This window comes from Fringilla coelebs (assembly GCF_963513975.1).
Source record: "Fringilla coelebs genome assembly, chromosome: 1".
Classification (NCBI taxonomy): Eukaryota; Metazoa; Chordata; class Aves; order Passeriformes; family Fringillidae; genus Fringilla; species Fringilla coelebs.
This window is the reverse complement of record NC_140028.1, coordinates 122,457,950-122,476,618: the sequence shown is the minus strand read 5'-3', so window position 1 is coordinate 122,476,618 and position 18,669 is coordinate 122,457,950.

Here is an 18,669-nt window from a genome sequence, read left to right as displayed (position 1 = left end):
TACCATGTTAACCCAGGCATTCCTGTGCTTATTTTTATCTCACATTGTCTCTATTCCCCCCAAAAGCAACAGCAGAGCTCCAGCTTGCTTTTCCTGACATCCATGTCCATCAGCAGACAGGCACCCTTCCCTCCCACTGGTTCCTGCTCTTCCTTTTGAGCCAACATCACTGAAGCACCTGAGAGAGTTGTAATTGCCCAGGAATAGTCTGAGCTGGCACTATACACTGATGGGTGCCTAATGATGCAAGAAATCTATCCCACACAGCTCTAGAACATTTTTCCATACCATTTGCCATGAAGAAAGCTTAATGTTAATAATAACTTAATGTTATTCCTTCTCTGCATTTAATATGGCAGTGGTGCAAAGAGAAAGAAGGCTTAAAGCTGTTGGTTCCTTCTTTCTTATTTCCTTCCCTATCGCCACACAGGTTCACTATGACACTGTGTTAGAGATTTCGAGGGAATGAGCATAGGACAGAAAATGAGGATGTCCGTAGCTCAAGCTCTACAATAGAAAAGACTCTCCACTCCAGTCACATGTCAAAGGGAAAAAAAAAAAACCAAACCCAAAACAACTCATAAATTATCATAAATTTCATCCTTTTACATACAAAAAATAATCAGTTGCAGAAAAAATTTCATTTGTCCTAAAAAATCTGGCTGCAACCCTTAAATAAAAGCAGTGGCTGAAGAGATGTAGTCAGAAATTGCTTAGAAAGTTGGACTGAAAGCAAACATTAAATTCCCAAAGAGAATCTCTCAGACACTCCTGTAGAAAATCTCGAGGACAATGATTCAGAAATGCAGCTTATTATACTCCATCAGTACAAAATATCTGCCCAGACTTTTATTTCAATTTTTCTCTCTCAGCAAGCTTTACCATTTTTCACCACAGTTGAAGTTATTGCCTTTCCAGTGGAAGTGAAAGGCTGTAGATCAGTAACTCTTAGATAGAATCACAACATTTATACCGTATGTTATATCCATCTTCTCCCTTGGTCTGCCCCTGCCTCCTTCCCCCTTTCCAATAAATAAAAAACAAACAAAACAAAACAACACAACCCCCCAAAAAACAAAACAAACAAAAACCCAAACCAAAAACCCCAAACCAAACCAAAACCCAAACCCTCAACAAAAACAAATCCATAACGCCAACCATTCTTGCCTTTTTCCAAGAACTTTTACAAGCAGAAAATTAATTTTCACCAAGAAAAGTGGTAAAAGAACAGGCAACTCCTAAACCTTGTGACAGTCCTAGTTTCAATCCTTTGTTTTGCATCAGCATTCCCAGACACTGAGCATGCTTGCCTTCCAATTTTATAATGACTAAGCATGTTCAATATTTTATACTCTAAGGTCTTTGAAAAAGCTGAAGCTTCATGATTTCACTGGTCTCCTACAAAAAACAAACAAACAAACAAACAAAAACAAAACCCAAAAACCAAAACAAACAAAAAAACCCACCAAAATACCCACAAAAAAACCCCAACCCCAAAAAACTCCAAACCAAATCAAAAGAAAACACAAAAAACCCAAAACAACAACAATGACAACAACAAACAAACAAACAAACAAAACAAAACAAAACAAAAACCAAAACAAACCACCCAAAAAAAACCTCAAAACAACCCTGGGTGGCATTTATCATCTAAACCCACCTCTGTAGCCATGTGATTCTCCACTCACAAAAAAGAATAGACATCCTGTATACAATATGAAACTGCTCTACAGGCTATTGTCAGACTACAGAAATTACAGAAAATTGATTTGGGGCCACTAGTTTATTTATCATGCAAAACCACATTAATTTCACAACTACTATTTGGAAATGAAATTTTCATGTGATGTCTAGAGTTGTTTTTTCTGACAGCCTGGCTTGCAGGAAGGGAAGATTATCTCTCCCTGCTGGAGGAAACTACCAACAGTGTCCCATACATTGGCTACAGCAGGTTGAAAAGAGCAGACATCCATCTCAAATACCACTAATAGCCCAGGGCATGAAGTCCCTACAGTTACCAGCACAGGCTGTTTTATTTGGGATCTATGTTTCTAGGAAGATAGAGTTTTCCTAGCTGGCCTGCTTCAGACTGATCAGTGACAGCAGAGCAGCCTTTGCTTTAGACAGAAATGGATCAGATACAAGGTTATAAATCAAATAAACTAATATCCAGGCCTTGGATTTTTCTAGTTAGGAACCTGAAGGCACCTACCATGTGTTAGTTCAGGGAATTCAGCCTATTCAGGAACACCTTCCAAATAGCAGTCCTAAAGAAAACTTTTTCTGGTCTCACCTTCATCAGTTTACTGCCCTTGCTCCATTTGTCCCACAACGTGGGAGGAAGAAGTCACAGCCCTTCCATAAGGTCACCAGCTTTGATGATCAAAGCATTTCCTTACCCATCTCACCTCCTTGGCAGCAAGTCTTGAGTTTAACACCTTCAACTAGCTCCTACACCTCAAGATAATAAGGTTCAAAATGTGTGTTTTGTTATGTGAAATACTGCAGAACCTTATATGCAAAATTCCACCGTTCAGTTTTTCCTAATTAAACTTGTTATTTTGTGTTGGGTTTGTTTTTCCATAGAGATCAGCATACACAATACATTTACAGTGCAGTTGAAAGACTGTTCAGGTCAATCAGCTCACTCCTAGCACTGCACATATACCCTTGCCATCACTGCCAGTGGTTCCTTGATTAAGGTATACAAGGGTCATGATGCCCTAAATATCATAAACATACTTTTAACATTTAGCTTACAAATAGCAAGTCAAGCACACACCTTGATGTGCACTTTGATGCGTGACACCAAGTAACTTTGCTTAAGGCATTTTTCCTTTGCTGTAATGAGACAGGAGACTCCTGTTATTTGTTTTATCTCTATCCTACAGACACATGTAATCCTGATTGTGCAATTTATTGAACGTGTTTTTCAGCCTCCCTTTCATGGCAATTATTCATCTACATTTCAGGTCACTGATGATGACAAGCAGATATTTGCAGAACACAAGATTCTCCAACAAAGCTTTGTCTAATGCAGAAAGGGTAAGAAAAGTCAAACAATACTCAAATTAAATATATTCTGCTTCCAAAACTTCACCTAAACTTTTTTTTGGCAAATATTCTTGGAGGTGAATGGTCCAAATGGTTGCCAGCATGAAGTTAGTTTAGGTCAGCTCCTGACAGATAAACCACCCAGAGTTGTATTTGTATAGGTTCTTTCATCTGTAAATAATAGAAATATGTACAACTTTGCTCAAAACTTGAATCATTATGCTCTAAACACCTTCTATAATGTAGTGGTTTTATGTTAACTATTATACAACTATCTCACATCCGCCAGAAGTGAAAAGTATCACACAGAAGGTCATCAATGAGAACATAAGAAGATATTTGTCTAAGATGGTGCAAGTTCTAATCTTTAGAACTTCAAGAGATTTTACTCCACACAAGAAGAAATGATGTTACGCCCCAACAGTCTTGATAAATGCAACTAAACAGTTTGCTTTGCTGTGAAAACTGGTTCAGATAATTTCATTTTGCAGTGCAGATTCATCTCAAATTGCTGATTTCAGCAATATTTTAAAATGGTGAGTCGCTATCATCATCATTCAGTATGTTGAATCATTAGCATCCACACAAGTAACTTCATTTTAGAGTTCTTTAGAGATCAGCATTTTAAAAAACTGAGGCTTAACTCATAATCCATTTAAAAAAACGGAGGCTTAATCCATAATCCATAAATCAACCTCCTGCCTACAGGGAAACAGAGCGAGCTTTTGCTGCACTTTCTCCATATTAGGAGAGACATGATTTGCCACCTAGGAAATATTTAGTTTTTCAGCCTCCTAGACCTATCTGTGACAAGACACAGCTTTTGGCACCACTGGCACAGAAATCTGGAAAATCCTATGGTTATGATAATTTCAGAATGACTAAATTTGATTTATTCATAGATTTTAGAGAAAAAAAAAACCCAATAAAACAATCATCTTTCCTCTTCTTATGAAGAATCAAGGCCATAGAATTTTAACTAGCTGTTATTGTGGACAAATTGTGTGATTGTAAAATTTTTTATTGAACTGAAAATGTTAAAAAAATCTCAATTCTAAGCCTCAGAGCTTGTGTTTATATTGTTTTCAGGGTTTTCTTCTACTTTTTTATTGGCATTCTGGTAGAACTTGCTGTAATAGCATCCCTCTGCTAAGCTTTGAACAAATACATAAAAACAGGGCCTCATACCAACAAACTGATTGTTTAATGCACAAGATTAGGAAGAGTAGGGATGGAGGAAAATGGAGACAAACAAGTTTACACATCACAAAATCACAGAATAGTTTGGGTTCGAAGGTTACCTTTGAAGGTAACCTTTGAAGGTTAAGCAGTCCAAACTCCAAACCAAGATGGGAAGACTAAACTACAAAGAAACTGATGACCATATTCCAATGTCTTCCACCCCTACTGTAAGAATTGTGTAAACAAGTGCTAACACCTTAAGAATCCATCTCCAAACAGCTTGTCCCAGACCACTCAGAAAATCAGTGAATGGGAACAGGACTTGAAAGTGTCATGGGAAGAGAACTGTCACTAAGACCAAAGGGATGAAAATAATTGCATAAATATCACAAGAGCCCTTCTCTCAAGTGCCTACACCCTGAAAAGGCAATTAACTGGAGCAAGGCAGGTACTCATAACACCTCCTGGCAGCCTTTGACGCTGCTATGTTTGTCTTCCCTTTCCAGCTGTGAGAAGAAATCAGATACAAGTAAAGTGCAGCTATGTATCACATGAAACAGAAAAATACGGATATAGACACACACACTGTTTCTCTCTCCCATGTCTTCATTTATCTGGTAAAACAAACAAGTTTGGCTTCTACTAGTAGCCAAACTTAGAAGTCTGATACTATGTATTATTGGAAAATATTTGCAGTGGTGGAAAATGCAACTTCCATCAAGTTCAGACTTTCAAAATATTGTCCTTCTGTTTCTGCTACTACTTATTGCATGAGATGAGGAAAAGTCTAGGGAAGTTCTTATCTGGGGAGCACGTGAGTAGTGCACACAATACCTTTTGCTGTGTGTTTTGTGACTACAGTAAAATCATTACTGGTTAAACTACACCAGGGAATTCCAAGGTGCAAAGAGCTCTCCTACATATTTTCCTGTTTAGTAGCACTTTTTTCCTCTGCCTTATTAGTGTCCACTACTCAACTCAAGCCAGAGAAGAGAAGAGAAGAGAAGAGAAGAGAAGAGAAGAGAAGAGAAGAGAAGAGAAGAAAAGAAAAGAAAAGAAAAGAAAAGAAAAGAAAAGAAAAGAAAAGAAAAGAAAAGAAAAGAAAAGAAAAGAAAAGAAAAGAAAAGAAAAGAAAAGAAAAGAAAAGAAAAGAAAAGAAAAAAGAAAAGAAGTCCCTGAGCAGAACAATCTGTCATTACTCATGTTTGAGACACTATAATTTCACAGAGAGAAATAGGTAACAATTAGTGTTACAGGAATTAGGGCAGTGCTATGAATAAATTGATATTTCTTGTCTCTCTGTTGTGCACCACCCCTCCCACCTTTACAGAGATCCTGCTAAAGCTAGTGGATCAGAAAGAACCCAAGAAGGTTATCATCACATCACAGCCTTTTCTCCAGGGCTCAGAGGTTTTGTGTGAGATCATGTATGAATACAAACCAACCACTTCAAAGTTTTGTCAGTTGTCCCTCCCCCAAGTTATTTCAGACAATGTCATTTCTTTTTAATTACACAGCTTAGTGCATGTAGAAAAACAGTTTATTTTCAATGTAAATACATATCCAAACTTTGGTCCCATTAGGAAAATAGGACAGAAATGAGGCTTTAGGATTTGCTACAGATGGGTCACAAGCTTTGCGTTGACTTGTGAAACTTTTGGAATTTTTTACAGACGTAGGCTCAGGTGAGAGCTTGAACAACTCTTTGTCAAGTTGTTACATGAATGTTTTATGACACAGCTTATTCAGCCAGGGGAAAGGAGCTGCTTCCTTTGGCATGATCACAGGATAACTGGCACAATGGACAAGCAAGGCTGCTGGCAATTATTAGTAGGTACAGATGAAACCTGAAATAATATCATTATATCTAACTAAAGGCCAGTGCAGATTAAAGTACAAATCAATATGATTTAGAATCATTTAAATCAATTTAAATACTTGTGAACCCCCCATTTAATGCAGGGAAATATTATATGCCTCCATAGAGAGGGAGAGAGAGAGAGATTAAAGAATTAGTTTAGAGCAAACCTGGAATAGAAGAAGGGTCAAGTCTCCCAAGTCTTCAAAGTGTTAGAAAATAAATGAGATCATGTGGCATTGTGCTTGAGGCTAAGCCTGGTCTTGGGGATGCCATCTGACTGGTGGCTGGCTGTCTGGCTGCTCCAGAAAACAGCAGTCCTACATCTCCTTTGCATCAACACTGGTGCTTATCTGGTCTCACCCAGAGCTGGTCCAGGCACAATGACTCAGTGTCCTCCTGCACTGGCCTGCAGGAAGCAATGGCAGGGCATGAGAAAGGAGACTAGCCCATTCTGCAGCATGCAGCCATTACTGACCTTAAATGGAGTTCAAGGAGTTACCCAAAGTGAAGTAGCAGCTTTCCATCTCACAGGGATGCAGCAAAGAAGAACACAAAGATTTGTAAGTACTTTGAGTCTCCAGTGGAAGCAGACTTTCTCTAATAATTCAAAAAGGTCCTTTCCCCATTGAGAGAGCTGAAGAAAATGGCAACATAGTCTACTCTTTACATTTTGGACTCAAATAATTGTCATCTAAAGTCTTTTGTAAGTACATTTCCCTGACATAAGGCCTCAATTATTCTCTTCTGGGCTGTGAGCATTTCAGAGCATTTCAGCCTGCAGAGTAACTCACACAGCAAGGGAGAGGCAGCGCATAATATAGTTTTCAGCTAAATAGTCAGCCATCTTCTCCTTGATCAGGCTGGCTTACAAGGTGAAGTTCAGCTGCACAAGAAAAGGACTCCTACTCTTCCAGTAAATAATGAGTTATGCCTTCTATAAAATTTCATGTACCTCCAAACCTAAAAACTTTTGCTCATCACCAAAAGGACACCAAACCAGAGTCCAAAACCTCCCTTGCCACAAGCTACACAATTGTTTCAGTTTTCTGGTGCTTTCTGTGTTTCAAAGCCCAGATTCAGCTCCAGCACTGCTCCTTGGTAGGGTTGCACTGCAGTGACCCCACATATTAAAGTACACAATAGACTCTTTGAGGAAATTCTGGAGGGTGGAAAGGGAAAGTCAGTGGAGAGTGCTTTGTGTTTGCTCACAAACTAAAATTACTGAGATTATTAACACTAGACTAAAAAGAACTATGGGAAAGCCTAACAAATCAGACAGCATGAGATTAAGTTTGTTATAGATAAGAAAAGGTGGTCTCAAAGGAACAATTTAAAATTACCCATAAACATTGATTTCTAATCTAGTCGAAATTTCTTAGGAAAAGCTTAAGCATGACCTTCAGCATTTTAAAAAGGATGTGCATAAATGCAAATGGGATACTCATCTGAACTGAGAAGCAGATGAAAAGATGGTAAAATACTGCAGGGCTAATTGAAGTACATGTTTTCCATTAGTATATGATATCACTTTACTCTTGAATTCAGTTTCTGAAAAAAACCTGCCTATTTTCTCCTGAAATTGCAGACTTGAAGGAGATGAACTGAAAAGGATTCCAGAAAGAGGGCAAGAGATGAGAAGACTTCCATAGAAGTTAAAAAGATCTAAGGTAAAAATTGACTAAACATCTGGGGACAGCAGCAGTGTATGGGACATCAGGAAAGGAATTCAAGTAGCTTTTTTTGTCTTTCCAAATCATGTTTTATTTTCCATTGTGAGACCTGTGAGGTAAATTACAATTCTATGCAGTAGAAGTGATAGAAGAGCCTATAGTTCCAGACAGAAGTACGCTTATTGTTTTACAAATTTTGTTACAAGTATGCGCCATATCTGTGGTGATAGGCACCATGTCATGATGAACTACAGCTGCCACTACTTCAGAGCTCAGCTTTTCAGACAGGAGGACATCCTCTAGAGATCATCAGACTAGGCTCACTAATTGGCTGTTTTGTCCAAAAAACGCCAGTCTTTTGACTTTTACAGCAGTGTGATTTATATTTCTGCACTGTGTCAGTTTTTGGTGTTTGTTCCATATATTTTGTATCCATATTTCAAGGGTGGACTTCCCTGCAGGAACTTGCACCAAAGTTTACAGTAGCATGAACACCTGTAGTTTCTTAAGGATCTTGAGTTTATCTGTTTTGAAAAATAGAGAGGAATGGCATCCAAATTCAGAGGTAGTGAGCATCAAAGGTTTTTGGTTTTTTTTTTTTTCCCTTGGATACCATTCATAGAAATCTCTCACAGATAGTCCAGCAAACACAAGTATTCCTGGACCAAAGGGGGAAATCACTATGATAAAGAGTCACAAAAACAATAAATAACAAAAAAGTGTGTAATTGAACTCAATTAGCCATTCTCATAATAACAGGAGAAAGACAAGGAAGCGAGACAGCGCAAGAACTTAAACCAAATATTTAAATGTCAAATAAACCTTCTATTACAACATATTGTGGCAAGTTCAAAGAAGGGCAAAAAAAAGTTGATGAAAGGTGTACAACACGAGTATTTTTGGGGAACAGCTGAGGGAGCTGGGGTTGTTTAGGCTGGAGAAAAGGAGGCTCAAGGGGATCCTTATTGCTCTCTACAGCTGCCTGAAAAGGAGGCTGTAGTGAGGTGGGGGTCACTCTCTTTTCCCAGCTAGCGAGCAATTAGGCAAAGTGAAAGGGCCTCAAGTTGTTCCAGGTAAGATTTACATTGGATATTATGAAAAAATTCTTCACCAAAAGGGTTGTCAAGCCTTGGAACAGGCTGTTCAGAGAAGTGGTGGAGTCACCATCCCTGGAGGTATTTAAAAGATGTATAGGTGTGGCTCTCAGGGACATGGTTTAGTGGCAGACGTGGCAGTGCTGGTGTAATGGCTGGACTTTATGTTCTTAGGGGTCTTTTCCAACCTAAGCAATTCTTTGACTCTATGACTCTGTGTAATTAGCCTGCTGAACACACTCCCACAGGATATTGTTGTAGTAGTGAATACAAATGTAGGTATTCCTGGCTGTTAATGCACCCAAGGCAAACACCAAACTCTGGATTCTAACACGCCAATAACCAGCTTGAACTTGTGCTGTTAATCCCGTTGTGTGTGTCCCACCCAACACAGACACTCTGCAGCTGTTTTCAGAGTATAAATTCACTGTCAGAGCCTTTCCTATTAACTACTGTCAAATACATGATTTTGGGCTGGGGAAAGTACTTCCAGTGTGGCAATTTGTGCCTCCCAAGATCTACCCAGTAGCAATAATTCCCTCACTTCTCCTCTCCCTGTATCAGTTACTCAGGAGGACACCTATTTCCCTTTCATAATAATGCCAGTCAAAAAACTATTCCCAAGCTGTTAACATTTTGATCTCTCTTCTTAAAAAAACCCCTTCATTTGAAAAAGAAGTGTTAGCTGAGTGGTAATAACAGGAAAAGAACAGGTAGGAAAAGAACAATAGCTGTTATTTTTTTTGCCTTTCACTTAAATCTTTCTATTTTTAAACACACTGGCCAGTTCTGCTTATTATTTTTTAGCCATAGAGGGAGTTGGTTCAAGGTATGTCAGCATGATAGGTCTTGCCTCCATTTAAGCTGGAGGTATTACCTTTCAGGGATTCTTTTAATAGAGAATGAAAATTTTAGTGTCCAGAAGTATATGTGCTCTTTAAACTCTCTTTCTCTGACTTCTAATGGATGCCTCGTTCTCTGGGGGGATTGTTAAGGGGTGTTCACCATTCTGATCTCCAACTCCAAAGCTGGAGGCCAACCCAACAGCTGCAAGCATGGACTGTTTTAGTTCTTATAGTGCTTCAATAAAACCAAACCAACCAATCAACCAGCAAAAAAAAAAACAAAGCCCACAGAGGTGCGTGCGCACACACCCCGATCCACAGCAGCTCATTTCACAGAAGTAAAAAGTCAGAGAAGGCAAGCTTAAAACTGATTAAAAATTTTAGGAGGGTCGCCATTACTTGTGTTCTAAGCAAAGGCAATCACCAGCACTTAGCAAGTGCCTTTCTCCACACATCCCAAATCACCCTGGGGTACGAGATCATGCCATTCAAAATGTCTGTAAGTTCTGCACTGTCTCCAATAGCACCTGGAACTAGCAATGGCCAAAAGATAGTATTGGACTGATGCAACAGTGCTAGGCAAAAAGCTACTCTGATATTTCAGATCCTCCAACGTATTTTAAACGTAACCAGCAACAGACACTTGAAAGAAACAAAAAAGCAAACTCACCATTCTGCAAACTAAGAGCTTTTCCCTAGATCCAAAATATGGTTTTGTTCAAGACATCAGTACTGTGGAAGGAGCACTTATTCCTGCTCTGGCTTTGAACCACTCTGGCGTGCTGAGGGTTCAGGTGGTGTGGAGCACACCTGGCGAGCCTCCCTCTTTGGAGAGCTGAGCAATGCCTGCTGGAATGCGCAGTCTAGCAGGAACCCGGCACCGCTGGTTCCAACAGACAGGCGTCAACCACGGGACTACATTACCCATAATTGCCTTGAGCTGGTTCATGATTACACCTGAAACCGGGGGAGGTGGTGTGGAAGTTTCACCTTAGGGGGAGAGAGATAAGCAGAGACGGAGGAGGCATGTGCCCCTTGTGTGCCACTGGAACAGACTGAGGATTTTCTACTTTCACATGCCATGCTGCAGATATACTGAATTGCTGGAGGGGTTCAAAGAATGGCCTTCTGATTAAGGTCAAGTTAGAAATAATTAGATTTACTGGCAGGGAATACTGTGACTGAAATTGCTTGAACCTGTATGACCGGTTTAGGCATCTCTGCATATGTGAGAATCAGACAACTGGATATAAGGAAGCAAGTGAAGGAGGGGAGGCAGTGACCTAAAATAACATATCTACAGAGGAGGGAATTCAGAAACATTTGGCAGGGTGAGGAGGAAAACATTCCTTTTTAACCCCATGTCCTTTAGGAAATAGTAAATTTTCCCGTATGTTATATTGCAGGTGTTTTTTTCAGTGACTTAAGAATTTCATGGAATAAAGTTTAGAAGGACAAAGGTTACAGGAACAGACAGATAAGAAAAACGTGCCAGGAAGGTCACAGGGACTTGGAGAAGGGATGATTTGCCTATCCTGTTTTTATTTGCTACCTGTGGGTTTATGACTCTAAGGACTCACAGCAGAAACTCCCCTTTCATGGAAAGAGGTTTCACAGGCTTCCTAAACCTGCATTCAAAAAGTTGAAGTATAAGTCAGACAGGATTAAAAAAAAGGAGAAAGGCAGAATCCCGGATGTTTATGAACAGTGCTAATTGGTGGGAAATTTCCAACAAATAAGCAACCTAACAAAAAAAGTGGTTATGTTAGATCTGACAGCAAAGTGGGGTTGAACTCAGCAAACAGTTTCATCCTGAAAAAAATGAAGTTGAAATGGCCAACTATTTCAACTAAATGTTCAATCCATGACAGCAGCATTCAGAGAACTTTCTCTCCCACCCCATCCAGCAAACAGCCTTTCCCACCTCACCACACGTGACAAAGATGAAGAAAGAGATGCCCCATCTCCAAATGATTTAAGCAACAAGATAGATTTTTTTTAAGAGCTTTATCCTGCTGTCAGAAGCAGGATGTTAGAGTAATATGGCATAGTTATTCACTCCGTGCTAAAACTGCCACTTACAGAAAAATTGGGTGATTTCTACTACCACTGTTTCTTTAAAGGCATAGTTGGAAAAATTAAGATCTGGAAATAGAAAATGTAGGACAGATAAGCCCTGTCAGACACCAGGAAGAGAAGGGAAAAATTTCCAGTGACATTTAGTGGCTTACCCAGAGCTATTAAGAAAGCAAGTATTTAATTTGTGTTATATGCTTCATTTTCTGTTTTTTTGTGCTTTCTTGAGGTAGATAATGTCTTCCATGTGTGTCTAATGCTAATGACAATGACAACCCAAACCAGCTGAAACTCACTGTCATACTAATATAATCTAATAATAAATTAAGATTTTGGTGACCTAAACCCTAAATTTTAATCCCTTTTCTGTTATGTCAGACTACTCTTTAAAATTTCTGTTTAGGTAAGGTACCTTTCCTAGGCTTGATTTGTCTGAATGTAACACTACCTCAGAAAAGAAATGTTGTCTAAAAGCAGAAGTATTTTCAGAGCCAGATGTTTTTATCAATCTATTCTTCTGAATAAAGAATAATTAAAAAAAATATTAGTGGTATTTTACTTTAAACAGAAAGACTTTAAATTTAGGCTGATGATTTTTAACATCCCAGTTTGTAGGGATTAATCAAAATTCAATTAAAATAGTATCCCTCCCAGCTGTTTCTCAGGTAGAAAATGAGTTTAGAACCCATAAAGCTGCAGTTGGGACCCTGGTGACTCACATAAAATATCTACATGATTTGAGTTGATCTCTGGGTCTCATAAAGCTATAGAATCATAAAATTATTTGGGCTGGACAACTTGCACTAGATCAGGTTGCTCAAAGTCCCATCCAACCTGTCCTTGAACACTTCCAGGGATGGGGCATCCACAGCTTCTCTGGAAAATTTGTTCCAGTGCCTCACCACCTTCTCAGTGTGGAATTTCTTCCTAATATCTAATCTAAACTTATTCTCTTTCAGTCTAAAGCCTTTGTCCCTTATCCTATCCCTACATGCCTCTTTAAAAAGTCCCTCTTCAGCTTTCTTGTAGCATCCCTTTAGGCACTGGAAAACTCCAAACTACAAAAGGGCCCAAGTATTAATAACCCAGTCTATCTGGGTTTTCCCTGCAAGGCTGACCATCTATTAGTTCCCACATATTTATTAAAGTCTACCGCTTGTATCTTGTTGCATAATAAAGCTTACCTTGAAGGCATCTAAACCAGGTATTTAAAAGACAGCACTGCATAGTCTGCTACCACTTCAGAAACAGTTCTGACCAGTCAGCTTTCATTTCCAGACTCCTCAAAAACCCAGGCTCTGCAACAGCTTTTTTTGGATCATCATTTGATGAGACACTGAAGTTTTCTGCAGTTTGACTCGTTTTCAGAGCAAAGTCTTCCAGAAAGAGATTTAGATTCCTAGGCCTTAGGAATGCTAAATTATATGTGGACAGTTAATAAGCGCTTCCATGGGTTTAATTAACTGCACTGGTTGTACATGCATGCTGTACACACAGACAAAACCAATGGCAGATGCTGACAGGCTCACCTGGCAATTTTTTTTTTCCTTTTTTTGTTTGCCACTTCTCAGATATACTTCTGTCATTGAAATCAGTGGGATTTGGGGAGAAATCTCTTGGAACAGAAGAAGGATGAATGAGGATAATTCCAAGATGGGAAGCCTGGAAGCTGGGAGGACATGTATACGGCAAGGCCTGGATGAAATCCAGACATGATGGGTAAGTCCATCAGAGCCCAGAAAAAGTGCAGCAACAGCAATAGAGCTGGTCCCCAGCAGCTGCCAACTCCAGGGCAAAAACAACACCACAGGATACTTGACCTCGCTTTGGAGGAGGGTGAATGCCACCAAGCCACATCCTTTAGCTTTTGTGATCTTACTGGCAGTGGTGGCAGGATGCAGGAGTGTTTTGGAGCATAAAAAAATCACATGATGGCTTGAAGTAACATAACATGCATGGGAAGTGGCAGCCATGTCTTTGCTTCTTGTCTGATCACAGTATGTGCTTTCCCCTTCACTAATTTAGTATTTAAACTATTGCATATTTTGATGGCTGAACCCAGCAATGACTGTGGGGTCAAAGGGCACACAGGTTCTGTGTGTAAACATATTTTATTTGCTTGCAGCAGATGGAATAGCTGGGGCAGAACTTAGCATATGCTCTTGGACCTGTGTCTGTTTGCTGCAGCTCTCATCCAATGCACAGGAAACACCAAGGCCTCACTTCACACTGTGCTTCATTCTCATCCCATTTGTTTCAAATGTTCCTAAAGCTCAGGAGAAAACAAATACAGGCTCCACACAAACTCCTTGCCCATCAAGGAGTTAGAAGAGGGGCACCATTAACCGTAGGCTACGTGACAGTTACCTCTATAATTATTTCCAACACAAATTAGCTGTGGTCACTACGCTATGATTTATGATTGCATCTGGGAGAGGAGAAAAAGGTTCAATGTCAGGACATTCTGGGTATAAAGAATCCACTCAGGCATGGTCAAATATGTAATTCTTCCCCTGCCCCTTCCTGTAAATGGTAGAAAAACTTCCCTGGCAGAACATACATCAGGTAGCAGCTTGGACATTCCTCCCAATAAAATAGCAATTAATAACCAAGAGGAGAGTGGGGGTGAAAACTGGTCCTCTGACAGGACTATGCTAGAAAATGTTTAATAATATAGCAATGCTGGCAAAAAGCAGTTTCTGGCTGTTTTTACTGATTCCAGGCCTCTGAGTATATTCCATACCAGCAAAAGCACTCCTGCCAGCTCTGTATCTCATTAGGGCTCTTGCCAGTATCAAACACTGCCAAAACCCACATTCTTAAGAGATATGACTTACACTAACACACGTATCTAAAACAAAGCAGACCTTACAAACTGTAGTGAGTACTCCACCCAGGCAGGCAAACCCACTTCTCCTGATAAATAGTGAACCAAAGGAATCAGAGAGATTTTACCTGGTCTGAAGGACGGGACACAGCTCTGGGCAATGTTGAACATCAGAAAAACAGCTCTTAAAGTATGTTGTATCCCCAGCAGGCTGTATCTCAGACTTTAGTCAAGGTGAAGATTTGGTTTATAAAAATCCATGACAGCACACTTTAATGAATGCACAGAACTTGTGGCAAGAGTACCATAGTATGGAAAGATACAGCCAAAACACAAGTGTGCACTGAAACTGCTGAAGGCAGCAGCAGACCAAACTGAAACAACCCTGTCCAGCAATGAAATTTGTAAGGAAGATGCTATATTGAGCAGCAAAAGCTATATCTGTACTTACTAGATCTGCTTGCACTCTGGAAAAAAAAAAAAAAAAAAAAAAAAGAGGTTTAATAATTTCTCCACAGAAATCTGGACCAAGAACTGAAATGTGAGTTTGCTTTCCGTGGGGGGTTTGGGTTTTGTTTGTTGGTGTTGGGTTTGGTGGTTTTGTTTTTTTGAAGGGGGGATTTTTTTGCTAAATTTGGTTGGTTTTTCTAAAAAAGAGCTCTCAGCTCTACAGAAAAAAGAATTGTTCTGGTTTTCAGCATATCAAGGAAACAACTTATATCAACTTATATCAACAACTCAAGGACAACCATTGTTTTCCTCTAGTATTTATCTTAATGAAAGAATGAGTATAACATTTTTTAATGCAGATGGAATATGAAATTTTATTAAAAGGAGAACATATTTTTTAATAACAAAAACTTAAAAGAGGATCATTCAATCAATGATAAATTAGCTGGCAAACTGGACTGAAGAATATCACAGTAGGAACATTCCTGAATGCTGAGCATATGGTTGCCAAAAAGGACTTGGAGGAAGAGCTCTGAAAGTGGTAGAGAAAGATCTCTTTCCCTCTTGAAATAACAAGTGGGTTGGAACTTGTGCCCCAGGGAAAGATTCACAAGATATCTTTTGTACCATGAAAACATTTGTTTCCTCTCTGTAACTAAAGCTGTTTAGTTTGGTTGGTTGCTAGATTACTTTATGCAAAGAGTGTTCATTAAACAAAGTATATTTTTGTTTATACCATTTTCATTCTGTCACTAGCAGACTTCTCTCTCCCACAGCCAAATCTGTGGCACTCTGCAGGGAAGGTTCACTTAGTCCTTTCTTACAGAGAAAAGGCACAAAGAGACCTCAAAATGTAAACAAGTTTGGCTTGAGCTTACAATCCTCCCACTTCAGTCAGTAAAACAAAGGTGAAGACCCCCATGGCCCAAGCAGTGTTCTGCAGAGACCAGTCCTGAACTCCTTGAAGTGATGCCTACAGATCCAAAGCAGAAGTAGCAGGAGAGAGCAGGGCCACATGTGTAGCATCAGACTGAGCAAAACAATAACATCTTCCAGGTTAGGAAAACCCTATTTCAGTCCTAGTTCCTCATTAAATCCCAGTTCACTTATATTACACGTCCCCAGGGAAAATATTCCATGTGACAGTAAATAAAACCTGCCGGAAAAAAAAAGGGCCAGGGCCAAAAAGTTCATATCTTAAACAGCAATGAGCAGTGAGGAAATAAAAATGCTGTTCTATTTCAGATTTTCTTGTATTATGCTTCTAGAAATTATTAGCATACTGTACTCAGCAACATTTTGGTAGGATATAGTTGATTAGTAGAGAAGGAGAAGATTTTTCTTGTTACTTTTAGCCTGATTTCCTCAGGAAACAGGGTCTACATGATCATGCCATTTCTGTATAAGACTAATTGATCCTCACCAGTAGTCTGTGAATTCATGAGCCAGTTCAGCCTAACGCAGGCACAGAAATCTCAGACTGAGTAGACACTAAGTTTCATGAAAAGGCTCATCCAAGTGAAAAAGAAAGCTGAGGATGTCTGTGGAGGAAAGGTTCTTCTATTATTGGACCTCAGAGACTCATGGAAAATTACAAATGAAAGAGGGACTGAAAATCAAACCACAAAATCCAGAGAAGGTTTCCTTTTTTAACAGGAAAAAAATCCAGTTCAAAACAGAAATTTTAAAAGAATTTGAATCCTAAAGCTGCTCTTCCTCATAGAAACACAGAGACATCAAGAGCCAGAATCTGATCTCATTGCTGATCCCAAGCAGCTCTACTGAATTAAGTAGTAGGTGGCTCACTTTGACCGTGCACATTGTCAACACGGACCTGTTTTTCAGCAATGACTGTGCTAAGAACTTGAAAATCTGGCCATGGGTGCCTCACTCTGGGAGTCAGGAGATACCAGACGCCCTTGAAAGACAAGCCTTTGTTTAGGTGCCTGCATGGAAAGCAGCCGCTTCTGAAAATCAGATTTAAGACATCAGGGTAAGACCTGAAATTTGCATTGCAGCACCATTAAAAGCTTAAAACTGATTTTCTTCGTGTTAGATAGGGGTTGAAAATGGATGTAAATAATAAGAGTTTCATATTCTTTATGCCATTTAAAGCTGAAATTAAGTACTTGCTAGCTTGGGTTTCTCCTTTTGCCTTCAGCTTGATAAAAATGCAGTTTTGGAAAGGCTCAAAGGCATTAAATTTTTTGGGTTATACCTTCTTACCAACTTATTGGCCTTGCCACTTATTTGCTAAATATCGATCAATTTCATAGTAATTATAATTTTACCTGTAAATCAGCTATTCATCCCTTTAAAACAGATTTTTGTCTCCACTAATACAGGAGCTATTAAGCCCTGAAAACCTAAAAACCACAAATTCATTGTTTTCTTCATTGTAAAGGGAAAGTTCATTTTTGGGTTATATTCTTCCATTTGAGAACCTTTAATCAGTTCAGTAGAAAACATTTCTCCTAAGTTTAAGGATGCTTTAACCTGTATTAATAATAAACCCAAATGGAATTGTTTCTATGAAATGTGGTCTAAAGAGCAGATGAATAAGAAGTCAACCAAGAAGTTGTGAGTGAAGCTAAAAGCTGATTTCTTGTCCCTTCTCACAGTTACCTGGCCTCCTTATTTCAACAGCATGGTGCTGCTTGCTGTGACATATCCTTGAAATGTGATCTGTTAGAATAAGCCAGATGACTGCATGTATCTGCAATGACTGAAACAATACTCTAAGGTTACAACATTTTTGACCTCTCATATCCGGTATTTTTATGTCTAATACCTTAAGTATTCATTACTCATATTTACTGTGTGGTATGGTAGATAAGGTAGTGCAAAGGTTACCTTTCCAATGTTGTGTACAACTAGAAATAGGAGTTAAGCTTTCAATAATGTTCGCAGTATAAAAAAAAATTATCTTTACAACTTTCATAGAATTGTATGAGATACCTGGACTGATCACGTTTCATCCATCAATTACTCACACATCATTTTCGAAGATTAAAAAGGTACTGGGTTTGGTTGCATTTTCCTTAGATAATTTGATTCTATTTATTTTTATAGTGACTCTAATCAGTGAAGTTCTACTAGGCCTTTGTCACATATTTTTGATACAGGATTGTGCATCTGAGCTCTTATGTTTTGTGCATTCATTTCCTGGAAAAAAGCACTCCATTTCTCACCATCAGGTACATTAGGCAAAACAATTTTTTATAACAATACCAAGGAAAAAAACCCCACCGCTGATAAAGAAACTGCTGAGCTATGTATTCACTCAGGTGTTCAATCAGGTTTTTGAGTCAGCAAAACATCATCTAATGTTGTTGTTGTTGTTGATGCATATTTAACCGTGTATTTTGGTGTTTTGTTCTTTAGGAACAGTATCATCATACTTACATTGCATATGTATGGTTTTTTATGAGACAGAATCTGAGCTCTGGAGTATGCGTCTCTCAGCTTCACAAAGCAATCAGTGCTACGCCATCCTGATGATTCTGCCACCTTTTAATAACTGAAATGCAATTTTCAAAAAGCTCTGCAAATATTCACCTGACCTAAAAAGACTTCTTGTGCAACTGGAACTTTTCTCCTTTAACAAGGA